An 11,806-nucleotide genomic window follows, 5' to 3' on the forward strand; every position below is an offset into this window, starting at 1 on the left:
GTGCATGTGAGGGGCCACACCAGTGGGACCACCTGATCTTGGACTTGATCCTCTAAAGCTATGAGCATTGGTTAGGTGCTTCCAGTATTTTGTTGTAGTGGCAAAAAGTAATTAATTACCTTGGGTAGAAGTGTTTAATGGAGATTTTGTGCCAGTGGAGAGACTTAGTCATGCAAGTGCAAATTTCTTAATATGGAAACTTAAGAACACCTGGCCCGCAGATCCTTCGGCTCTTTCAACAGCTTCTGTAACAGAGTCCTTCCTTACTCTCATCTTCTGCTTCACTTTCTTAGGCCCAAAGATGCTTTATTCAAAGAGCTAGTGACTTTGTTTTCATTACCTTGGCTCTAAAGCCCTCACCTCCCCACAACAGGACATGTAGCAAAAAAAAAAAAAAAAAAATTCCTAAACAAAGACAGTTCTTTCCCTTCTCTAGTAACAGTAATATGTGCCACAGTGAGATTCCAAGGCTTCTGATTTATTGTTCTTTCTGCATTCTTTGTGGGACTTCTAGCACCACATTGAAAAGAAACTGACCTTGCCATCTTGTCTTTTTTTACTGATAATTGAGGGAAAATGTCTGCCATTTTACCATTATGTGTAATTTAGCTACAGTTTTTGTGAGTTTTTTGTGTGTGTGTTTAAAGATTTATTATTTATTTGAAAGGGAAAGATTGAATCAGAGAAAGAATGAATCAGAGAGAGAGTGTGTGCTTCATTCTGCTGATTCACTCCCCAAATGGCAGCAATGGCCAGGGCTGGGGCTGGGCCAAGTTGAAGCCAAGAGCACGGAACTCCATCTGGGTCTCCCAAGTGTGTGGCTGGGGTCAAAGTTGAGCCATCTTCCTTTCCTTCCCAACCACATAAGCAGGGAGCTGGATCAGAAGCTGGGACTTGAAGTGGGCTCCCATATGGGTTGCCTGTGGCTCAACCCACTGGGCCATAATACTAAAGATGTCCTTTATCATGTTAAGCAAGTGTCAATCTATTCCTAGTTTGATAAGATGTTTATTTTATGTTGAATAGACTGGAATTTTAGCAACTGTTTGTAACCATTAAGAAGAGATGATCATTATTCCCCTTTGATTTGTCATTTTATTAAATAACTTTAATAGATTTTTCTAATGCTAAATGATTCATAAATCCTTTGGGTATGCTATGCTTGTTCATGATTTATTACTTTTTAAAATAAGGTGACAAATTAAATTTTCTAATATTTCATTAGGGTTTTTGTACCTGTATTAATAGATGAGATTAAACTATTGTTTTTCTTTCAGTATTAAAGCAATATTAGTTTTTTTAAAAACAAAAGTTAGCATTTGCTCACTCTTGGCAACTCTGGATAGTTTATGAAAAAGCTTTTTTTTTTGTTTTGGTTGAGTGAAAACTTGCTAAAATGTTATTTAGCTCTGATGTCTTTGTGGGTAGATTTATATTTACTGATATGTTTATTGTTCCTTTGAGAATAAATTTTAACAATTTGAGTATTTTTAAATTGTGCTTTAAAATTTACTTTTATTTGAAGCGTAGAGAGATAGAAACACGTACACACACACACATACACACACACAGGGTGGGGGGGACCTTTCTTCTGCTGATTCACTCCCAAATGACCTCAATAGTCAGGGCGAGGCCAGCCATTGCAGCCATTTGGGGTATAAACCAATGGATGGAAGATTTATTTAGTTAGTTAGTTGAAAGGCAGATATATGGGAGGGAGGGGGCCTTACACCCACTTGTTCACTCCCCAAATGGTCACAACAGCTGAGGCTGGGCCAGACTGAAACTAGGAACCAGAGATCTCATCCAGGTCTCCTACTTGGGTGGTAGAGGCCCAAATATTTGAGCCGTCTTCTGCTGCTTCCCCTGGTGCATTAACACAGAGCAGTCAGGACTTGAACCAGTGCTCTGATATAGGATGCCAGAGTTGCAAGTGGTTGCTTAACCCACTGTACCACAACACAGACCTCGTATATTTATTTCAAATCTGAAAGTATCCTCCCCCCCATGAACAACACAAAGCCTGTTAGAACATTTTACTTTCTATTCCTTCTCCAATATTTCATATATTTCCCTTTGTTTTCAATCTCTTTCTTCAGTTGTTATTGCTTCTGGTTTTGTTATCAGTGTTTACTACGTCTCTCAAGGTGTAGCAGTGGCTTGCTTACTCTTGCTACTTGAGTCATGCTTGTTCTATCATGTAAGATTTTCTTCTTACTAAAAGTTGGTACATTTGAAATAACTTTATATTGTCCTCATGCATTTAAAATTTTTAAATTCATTTGTTTACTTGAGACACACACACACACACACACACACACACGAGAGGCAAAATGGGAGAGCTCCCACCTGCCCATTCATTCCCAACAGCTGCAACAGCTGGTACGGGACCAAGGCGGAAATTGGGAGCCAGGAACTCAATCCAGGTCTCCCACATGGATGACAGGGAGCCAATTACTTGAGCCATCATCTGCTGCCTCCCAGAGTGCACATTAGCAGGAAGCTGGAATTGGAAGCAGAACCAGGACTCAAACCCAGCACTCCAGTATGGGGTAGGGGCATCTTAACTGCTAAACCATATACCCCCCGCCATCACTCTTCAATGATACCTAAACTGGGTATATATTCTATATTATTTTCACTGAGTATTTTATGATATTATTATATCATCTTTTCATCTATATTGTTGCTAATGAGAAATTTTCTGTTCTTTGTCTTTTTAAAAATATTTATTTATTTATTTGAAAGTCAGAGTTACAGAGAGGCAGAGAGAGAGAGAGAGACAGAGAGAGAGAGATCTTCCATCTGCTGGTTCACTCCCCAAATGGCCACAATGGCTGGAGCTCGGTTGATCTGAAGCCAGGAGCCAGGAGCTTCTTCCAGGTCTCCCATATGGATGCAGCGGCCCAAGGACTTGGGCCATCTTCTACTGCTTTCCCAGGCCATAGCAGAGAGTTGGATAGGAAGTAGAGCATCTGGGATTTGAACCAGCACCCACTTGGGATGCTGGCACTGCAGGTGGTGGCTTTACCTGCTATGCCAAAGAACCGGCCCCTCCTGTTCCTCTTATGATTTTATTTTGTGTATATATTGTGTGGATATATTCCAGTCATACTCTCTTGTTGCTTTAGTACTTTTATTTTGATTTTTTTCAGTTTTTTAAAAGATTTTATTTATTTGAAAGGCAGAGTTACAGAGAGGCAGAGAGAGAGAGGTCTTCCATCCACTGGTTCACTCTCCAAATGGCTGCAATGGCTAGAGCTGGGCCAATCTGAAGTCAGGAGCGGGGACCTTTTTCCAGGTCTCCCATGCCAGTGCAGGGACCCAAGGACTTGGGCCATTTTCTACTGCTTTCTCAGGCCATGGCAGAGAGCTGGATCAGAAGTGGAGTAGCCGGGACCCAAACCGGCACCCATATGGAATGCCGGCACTGCAGGCAGCAGCTTTACCTGCTATACCCTGATTTTTCCAGTTTTACTATGCTGTCTGAGCTTATTTTCATTTATCTTGAAATTCTGGAATCCTGATGTCTAAGAGAGGATGACTGTGCCCCCTCCCTGCGCTTCCTGGCTCACCACATGACCCTCCTTTCCCGCATGCTCTACCGTCTACCACCCTCATCAGACACCAGACTAATGGGGCCACTCCATCTTGGACTGTGAACCTCCAAAACCTTGAGCCAAAATAAACTTTCTTCCACCCTATTTAGCTCTTGGCCCATGTTTCTTCCAGTGGTGAAAAGCTGGCTGCCACAATTACCATGTGACATTTCTCCTGGCGGAGAAGAGCGGCAGGGACTACAGCCTCCGTTGCTGGCTGCTGCTCCTCTGTGTCACTGTCATCTTAGATTAGGTCTTTGTTAGTGTCTGAAGGTCCCTCCTCCTCCTGGGTGCTGTGGTGCTTCCCTTTTATTGCTTACAGCGTATAGGTGTATGTATTTATACACATACAGGGCTGTATTCTGTGTGCGGTGTGTGTTGGTAATGGTGATGGGGAGTTGGAGAGCAGCATCCACATTAGCTCGGGCTTCCAGGCTGCCATATTTACTGTTGCAAGTTTGAGGTCATCTGTTCAAAAGTTAGGTTCCATTGCAGCAGCTACCTTAGAGTGATTGTCCACGGCATCTGTGAGTGATCGTTACGTGATCGGCTGTGCTGTGAGAGGCTGTGATGTCTGTGATGTCAGGGTGAGTCAGTGCATGGGGGAAAAGATTGTGTTTAAAAGCTCAGAATGTTTGTGACAGTAAGGTGTGAAATCTCCCTGAGAAATTTCCAAGAGAAAAAGTTGTGGAGAAAAGTTTAGCAAAAGCAAGCAGGGGGCCAGCGCCGCGGCTCCCTAGGCTAATCCTCCGCCTTGGGGCACCAGCACACCGGGTTCTAGTCCTGGTCGGGGCGCCGGATTCTGTCCCAGTTGCCCCTCTTCCAGGCCAGCTCTCTGCTGTGGCCCGGGAGTGCAGTGGAGGATGGCCCAAGTGCTTGGGCCCTGCACCCCATGGGAGACCAGGAGAAGCACCTGGCTCCTGCCATCGGCCATTGGAGGGTGAACCAATGGCAAAGGAAGACCTTTCTCTCTGTCTCTCTCTCTCACTGTCCACTCTGCCTGTCAAAAAAAAAAAAAAAAAAAAAAAAAAGGCAAGCAGGGAATGCGGAAATCTCTTTCAGGAAAGAGCCATGATCATCTTTTCATGTCCACAGGTGAAAAAAATGGGTTAATTTTGATGTAACCATCACTACAAGTCTATAAGGATTTCCTTGTAAAAACAAATATCAATTTTAAAAATGGCATGAAGATTTTAATCTCATATAAAACCACAAACATACTAATTATAACTCAGTCTGAGACTTTGTCAGCAAAATGTACTCACTGTCTTTTAAGTCCAAGATTTAAAAAATATTTAATTTATTTGAAAGACACAAAGACAGAGACAGACAGACAGACAGAGATCATCTATCTGCTGGTTCACTCTCCAGATACTCACACTAACCTAGCTGGACCAGGCTGAAGCCAAAAGCCCCGAACTCAGTCCAAGTCTTCTGTGTGCATGGCAGGGACCAACGTACTTGAGCTGGCATCTGCTTTCCTGGGTGTGCATTAGCAGAAAGCTGGAATTGGAAATGGTGTCAGAGCTTGAATCAGACACTCATATGGGATGCAGTTGTCCCAAGTGGCGTCTTAACTACTGCACCAAACACCTGCTCCCAAGTCCATGAATCTTTATGTTTAATGTTCACTTTACTACTTCTAGGTAGTCCAGAAGTTTTCAATTGATGTTATAATAATAATAATAAATACTTAATACATTCTTCTATTTCTTCAATTAAGATGTATTTTAAGTAATGTTTTTCTAAAATGTGTTTTGAGAACCCAAAACTCACAGATTTCTTAACATACTTAGGGGTTGTACATTCTGTATCACACTTTATTTTCATATATATATATATAAACATTTATTTCATCAGCCTTTACAAAAGCTGGTGTAACTAAACTATGAAAATATCATTCTGGAACAGGACCAGTCCTAGAAAGTCCTGTTAATAATCTTCATTATAAATTTCAGAGATGCAAGGATTATTTTACCCTAAAAGCGGTGAGGTATTTATTGGCCCTATTGTAGTAAATCTTGAAAAACACCATCGCAGGGCCTAGAATCAGAATTCAATCTTAATAAACAGTAGCACCTCCTAGGTCGGGGAATTATAGAGACTCATCAGGAGCAGCACATGGTTGAGGTAGCTTGTGACTAATCTACCACCCATTCCTTTTTTTTCATCTCTCTTTCATGACACCAAGAATGGCCAAGAACTGGATTAGTTATTTCAGTATAGAAATGAAATATAGATGGGAGTTCAGGGGAGCTTCATTTAGATTTGAAATCCTATTTAATCCTTACTAACCTATAAGCTTTAACAAGTTGTTTGGCCTCTCCAAGAAGTGGGCAAGAACCATGATGCCTACTTCTCTGCAGCTATGTAAGACTGAAATGAAGACATGAGCATTCTTTTTTTTTTATATATTTTCATTTTATTTCAATGGCAGAGAAATAGAGACAGACATGGAGATTTTCTATCTGCTGATTCACTATAAATGTCTACAACAGTTGGGCACGGGCCAGGATGAAACAGTAAGCCCAGAACTCCATCTGGGTCTCCCATGTGAGTGGTAGGGACCCAAGTACTTGAGCCATTATCTGTTGTCTCCTGGGGTAAAAATGATCAGGAATCTGGAATCAGAAACAGAGTGGGGACTTGAACCCAGGCACTCTGCTGTGGGATGTGGACATCCCAAGAGAATCTTAACCACTCTGCTAAAGTCCCACCTGAAATCGTGAATCTTATTACAGCAAACTTATCTGAAAGCTAATCAACTCCTTTCTTTCCTCATTTTTGTAGTATAGTTCCTAGGTTTTTTTTTTTTTAATCCACTTAGATCTTAAAAAAAAAAAAAAAAAAAAAAAAAAAAAACACCTGTCCTAAGCGGGATTTTTTCTGAATTTGTTTAAACCAAATATTTAATAGATTCCTGTCATCTGTCAAATCGTGCTATACAAGTGTAAATAATGTACATTCCCAAGGAGCTCATCGACCATGCATGAAGTTGATTTATGTCTCTATTTAACATGTTAGTCTTTATAAATGAATTAGTGTTTCAAGTGGGTTAGTATTGATTTACCCATACTGCACCATTTCATCCTCCATGTGATCTAGGTTACATGTACTTCAGAATGGACAGGTCCAAAGTCAAAAGCAGAATCTATCTACAGAGAGAACAGGCCCAGGGCTTGCCTGCAGAGCCCGTGGTCAAGTCTAGAGATTATGATACCACCAGGCCATGCTAATTGACCAAGTAAGGTTTGAATTCTGATGCTATGTTCTCACGTTCATTGGAGCAGGCAAAAAAAAAAAAAAAAAAAAAAAAAAAAAAAAAAAAAAACTTTTAAATTGAGATATTTAAAAAATTAGTTAGCAGAGGACAAAATTACCCATTCCACTGGATCAAATGCAGCTTTTCATGGAAGAGAAAATGAGAAGCATGTGGAAGGAAGTTTAATCCTGCACATGATGGGTAAAAAAGCCACCGTAATCAACACGAGCCAATCAACAGAGCCTTCAGAAGTGGAAGTGAATGAGGAGTTAATGTTGAGCGGGTCCAGAGTTCCTGCTTTGGGTGATGAAAAAGCTCTGGAGCTGGACAGAGGGAATGTGGTTGCTCAGCGTTGTGGATGCACTCAGCAGTACTGAATTGTACACTAAGTCATGTGGATCTTAAGTTGTGTCTGTTTTACCAGAATAGAAGTACAATGGAGATACAGAAAGTGGAAGTGGGTGGTTGAGTTTGGAGTTTCTCTAGGAAACCATCGCATTTCCTTATTTCTAAGGCTAAAGTGCCAACTCACTGTACCTCCTTTTTTTAGCTTGCAGACCTTCACTTGTTGTGCATATTTATGCTTCCTGTGACCTGCTCCACGCAGAGAAGCCACAAGCTTTGTATGTAAAATATTCTTCTGTAGAGATGATCATGATGTGCTTTCTGGCCCAGCCATTCCCTAATAACCATGTACACTCACTCTATTACCTCACTGAGCTACAGAAGCCAGGAGGCATTAACTTTGTTTTAAGACTTGAGGAAATGGAAATGCAGAGAGGTGAGCACCTCACTGCAGTCCCAGGAGAAGCAGGGCTAGAACCTGTGAATTCTAGGTTCTGGGTTAGCATTCTTTAGATCTTATGATGTTTGGATTTTCATTTTATTGGAAATGACACTAAAGCTTTTATGTAAAGAACTTTCAGTCACATCAGTGTTTGCTTTCTCTGAAAGGAAGCAGTGATACGTGTGGGGAGCAACTCAGACTAGACTGTTACTGGAATTAAGACTTATTCTATACATCTGCTCTCCCACAATATGGCGCTGGGAGAGGAGGAAACAGCTTCTACACAGCTGCCTCCAGTTCAACCAATAAGCAGCAGGAGCTGATTCTGATTGGAGGAGAGCAGCATACTCGGCATGTGGGTAGCAGAGTTGGGATTGGTGGAAGAGGACTATAAAGGAGGAGAGAGACAACATGCACCAGGAACATCTATCTGAAGGAACACCTGTGCAGCCCCCGAGAGAGCCGGCCAGCGGTGTGCCGCTCCCCCGCGGAAGTGGGGAAAGTGACAGGGGGAACCGCCCTTCCACGGAGGTGGAAGGGTCGGTAGCCAACCCGGGAAGAACCAGCAGCAAACCCGGGGAGGGCCGAGCAGACAAAAGAACAACGCAGGGTCCTGTGTCGTTCCTCCATGAAGACGGGGAGCGACAGATACGTATGACCACTCAGAGGATAATTGAAATCTTTACTTTCCATGCAAATGTTTCAGCATCTTACAGCCTGAATATATAAAGAATTTGATACAAATGTTAGATCCAATAATTCTAAAGCAGGCCATACATGTCATCATAGCAGGCCAAAGCAAGAGGCTCATCTGAAAAGTTGGATATCACTGGGTGTTGTAGCCATTTGAGGAATGAACCAGCAAATGAAATCTCTCCCTGGGGCTGGCGCTGTAGCGCAGTGGATTAATGCCCTGGCCTGAAGTGCCAGCATTCTATATGGGTGCCGGTTTGAGACCCGACTGCTCCACTTCCTGTGGCCTGGGAAAGCAGTAGAGAATGGCCCAGGTCCTTGGGCCCCTGCACCTGCGTGGGAGACCTGGAAGAAGCTCCTGGCTCCTGCCTTCGGATTGGCACAGCTCCAGCTGTTGCGGCCAATTGGGGAGTGAACCAGTGGATGGAAGACCTCTCTCTCCCTCCTCCCCACCCCTGCCTCTCCTCTCTCTGTTAACTCTGACTTTCAAAAAATAAATAAATAAATCTTTAAAAAAAAGAAATCTCTCCCCCTCTGTGGTTCTTTTTCTCTTTCCTGTTCTCCCTGTCTTTCTGTCACTCTGCCTTCCAAATAAATAAATAAATCTTAGGAAGAAAAAGAAAAAAAAAGGAGAGACAGGGAGATTTTAAAGGTCCTTTCTTAGGGTTCTGACCAGGATTTAATTATTCATTTGTGACATCAGTGACTTGGTTGGAGGTCCAGAATTTGTGATTAGTAGATCTATCATATTAGATCTGAGTATTTTTTTTTTAAATAGGCAGATCATAGTGATGAGATAATTCTGGTAAGATCCACATCAACAGAGATGGAAGATAGTCATGTGTTTTTGACATCATAGGAAGAAAAAGACTGTCTTGCTATTTTCCCAAGTTTGTCACATCCTTTTACCAGCTAAACAAACATTGAGTGTCTATCTTGTGCCAGGTACTAGAAATGCAATGATAAGCAAAGCACATAGCCTTGTACGTGCTGGACAGTGCCTAAGTGTTCTAACCAAGACGTGAATTAGTTGCAGAGGTGACGTGGAGTGTGAGGAGTGTACAGTTCCTTGTAGGTTCCAAGGAGAAGCAGAATCCAAGGGCAGCCCTTCACAGTCTGTGGAGGGGAGGGGTTAAGGTGACACAGAGAGCAACTCAGATAAATGTATTGTGGGAGTTCTAAGTGGCTTACGTGGATGAAGCTGGTGATGAGCAAGGAGATGCCGTGGTTGGGTACCATGTAGGCGTCAACAAGACCAGATCATGTAGGAACTCGATCCTAGACTCTGGCAATGCAGGGAGCCACTGAAGAATTGCTTTCCATTTTTTAAAAAAGACTTATTTATTTACTGGAAAGTCAGAGTTACAGAGAGAGAAGGAAAAAAAGAGAGAGAGAGAGAGATCTTCCATCTGCTGGTTAGTTCCCAAGATGGCAGCAACAGCCAGTACTAGGCCAAGAGGAAGCAGGAGCCAGGAGCTTTTTCTGGGTCTCCAATGTGGGTATCAGGGACCCAGGTAGTTTGGCCATCTTCTGCTGCTTTCCCAGGCCATTAGCAGGGAACTGGATTGGAATTGGAGCATCCAGGATTTGAATTGGCACTCATATGGGATTGCCAGTGGTATAGTGATGGCTTAACCCACAGCGCAGGTCTCTCAGTGTCTCTTACAAGGAAATTAATTTTATGGATCAAGACCCCGCCCTTACGACCTCACTGAACCTTAATTATTACCTTGGAGACCCCATTTCCAAATACTGGTGGTAAGGGCTTCAACAGACGAATTTACAAAAACTATAAGAATTTTTTTTAAATATTTATTTAAAAGGCAGAGTGGCAGAAGGGAAGTGAGGGAGAGAGAGTGAGGTGGAGAGAGAGAGAGAGAGAGAGAGAGAGAGAATCTTCCATCTGCTGGTTTACTTCCCAAATGGCTATAACAGCCATGGCTGGTCCAGGCTTAAGCCAGGAGCCAGGAACTCCACCAGGGTCTCCCACAGGGGTAGCAGGGGCCCAAGTAGTTGGACCGTCATCTGCTGCCATCTCAGACACATTGCCAGAAAGCTGGATTACAAGCTGAGTAGCTGGAACTCAAACAGGCACTGCCATAGGGGATGCTGGTGTCGCAACACTAGCTCCTCAGAATTGTTTAGGTATAAGATGATGAGGGACTAAACTGAGTAGAAGTCATAGGGTAGGAAGATAGGATGTCAGACGTGCTGAGGGCATAGAATGGATGGATCTTTGTGACTGGTTAGGTAGGGAATGGAGGGCAAGTATATCATAACTCATTTGTTATTGTTGCTTTGTTCATGGGTTAGATAGTAGGACTGTTAATAAGAATCGAGATTGTGAAGGGAGGCACTTCCTAGAGCAGTTAAGATGCCACTTGGAATGCCCGCATCCCACCCTGGAGTTTGTGTGTTTGAGTCGTGGCTCTGCTTCCAAATCCAGCTTCCTGTGGGTGTGCATCCTGGAGGGCAGCAGACAGTGATTCAAGCACTTGGCAGGTCCAGAAGGAATTCCTTTCTCGCAGCTTCAGTCTAGCCCAACCTCAGCTGTTGTGGGCATTTGGGGAGTAACTAGCAGATGGACAGTCTGTGTGTATGTGTGTGCGTGCAAATATATTTCTGTAAAAGTAGAAATTTAGGGGCAGGTGTTGTGGCACTGCACATTAAACAGCCACTGGGACTTTCAGATCCCATGATGGTGTTCTAGCTTGAGTCCTGGCAAGACTTCATCCAGGTCTCCCATCTGAGTAGCAGAAACTCAAGGACTTGAGCCATCAGGGAGCTGGATCAGAAGTAGATTGGCTGAGGCTTAAACCAGCACTCTGATATGAGATCTGAACGCCCCAAGCAGTGGCTTAACCTGCTGTGCCACAACACTGGCCCATTACTTTCATTCTTAACAATTTAGTCTGACTGTATCTCTACTTTTATTGCTGACTTAAACTGATATTTTTGCTAATAAATGGGAGAATTCTCTGGAAGGTGCTGTAACAGGTAAAGGATTGTAGTTGACTGTGAATTTAACCTCTGTGTCTCCAGCTGCAGAATGAAGTCATTTATTACGGGAAAAATGGCTGGCCCTAAGGGAGAAGACAAATGGCTGCCTTTGCCCTCATTTAAGCAGCATGGTGGCCCTAGCATGGGTCCTCAGAGCCCAGGGTCTGGGCCGGGGAGGCCACCTGTGAGGGTCTGCTCTCAGAGTTGCTGCCTGTGCTCAGGATTAAGGGGTCATCTCCAACTCTTCTTATGAGCACTAAGCTTTGAGCAAATAAAAAGCAAACTAAATAAATAATGAGAGAAGATACTGCAAATCTGAAGGAAATCTCTCAGGAGATTAACACAAACCAAAAGGAAAAATGAGCATTGAAACTGAGTCTTTAGAGTCTTCTACCTGAGAGCAGGTGAGCAGGTGATAACTCGCACAGAGGTAAAAGATTGTCCATTCCAATTCATAGGAGAACA

The sequence above is a fragment of the Oryctolagus cuniculus genome, chromosome 5 (genome assembly GCF_964237555.1).
Source record: "Oryctolagus cuniculus chromosome 5, mOryCun1.1, whole genome shotgun sequence".
Lineage (NCBI taxonomy): Eukaryota > Metazoa > Chordata > Mammalia > Lagomorpha > Leporidae > Oryctolagus > Oryctolagus cuniculus.